At 44.2% G+C, this 1462-nt stretch overlaps 1 pseudogene; it reads left to right on the top strand.

The window, feature by feature from the left end:
- Positions 1 to 458: 458 nt before the first annotated feature.
- LOC138219226 (5S ribosomal RNA) lies at positions 459 to 567 on the top strand (annotated as a pseudogene).
- Positions 568 to 1462: the final 895 nt, after the last annotated feature.

Consider the following 1462-nt stretch of genomic DNA (forward strand, 5'->3'; position numbering starts at 1 on the left):
AGGCTCTACTGTACACAGAGAGGGGTGGTGGTGTGGAACAAGCCGATACCCTGGCATCTCTCCCGACACAGCTGGATGAGGTCCTCCAGTAAAGACAGGAGGCTCAACTATACACAGAGGGGGGTGGGAGAAGGGAACAAGCTGCCCAGCCCGGTTGTTGAAGCCGATACCCTGGCTTTTCTTTAGACACAGCTGGGTGAGCTCCTCCAGTCAGGAAAGGAGGCTCTACTGTACGCAGAGAGGGATGGGAGGAGGGAACAAGCTGATACCTGTTTGTCCTTATCGAGTGCAGGACAAGCCAACACAAGGGAGCACATTTGCGAACATCCAGCCACGCATTGATTTCGAAAGAAGCTCCTTTCCAAAGAATTGCAAATGAACGATCCTTTAGTCCCGCTCAGGGGACACAGAAACCCCGCCAAACAGCTTCAAGTAGCGTGTCAGGTGTCATCGCTTTAGCTTATGGCCATACCGCCCTGAACATATTCGATCTTGGAAGCTAAGCAGGGTCAGGTCTGGTTAGTACTTGGATGGGAGACCGCTTGGGAATACTAGGTGCTGTAAGCTCTTGCTCTCTCAGCCAGCGGAGGTCGCCACTGGTGCCGTAGGCTTTGGGAGGAAAGCCGGAAGTAGGGACATTTCTAAGAAAAGTGATCTATAGCCTCATTTCTAGAGATGTTTTGTTGCTATGGCATGTGTGCGACTCATACATATAAAAAAACCTGTTTGTAAAACGAATATCGAAGCTGCCTCTAAATCTGCAAATGAAGATCAATCAATAAACCACTTGTTTTTCATATAACTGTAATCATTCATAGCCGTTCAGGGACGCCAAATATGTAACGTTGCCATAGCAAAATTAAATGTAGTGGCTCTCTGAAGGCACCAGTTCTGTAGGGTTTGGGCATTTACTGGAACAATTATCAATTGTAGCAGTAAATCACAAAGTTGATTCTTTTGATGGCTTTAGAATCCAACCATGCGACATAACTCAAACAACGCACACACACAGGTACTAATACACGAGGATACATTTATTAATACATAAAATATGCATATAAACCTAACATATCTTATCGAGAGGGTTATCAGAATACAAAAGATATATATTCAATCAGTTACAAAGTGTTACACATATCAAGAGGACATACGTTCAGTATATCATTCATTTAGACCGTTTCGTAAATGAACTTGATTATAACTTCTACATTAGATACTCAAAACAAGTACATAACTCTTAGGAATTAAATTGATATCAACTGGTTGGGATAACAATTGAGTTCTCGAGCTGTAATGCATTGAAGTTGAATACTCATCCAATCTCTGGGGATTCAGATCTCCTGCGGGCACAAAGAAACAGTTGCAGGCTTGTTGCTGTGCGGCTTGCGACGGTGCACTGCTGTTGCTCACTGACCGGCTTGTTAGTGTTGGCTTTAACTAGCAAAGTTTGTGCACAGGAGAA

This window comes from Lepisosteus oculatus, chromosome 14, assembly GCF_040954835.1.
Source record: "Lepisosteus oculatus isolate fLepOcu1 chromosome 14, fLepOcu1.hap2, whole genome shotgun sequence".
NCBI classification, from domain to species: Eukaryota; Metazoa; Chordata; class Actinopteri; order Semionotiformes; family Lepisosteidae; genus Lepisosteus; species Lepisosteus oculatus.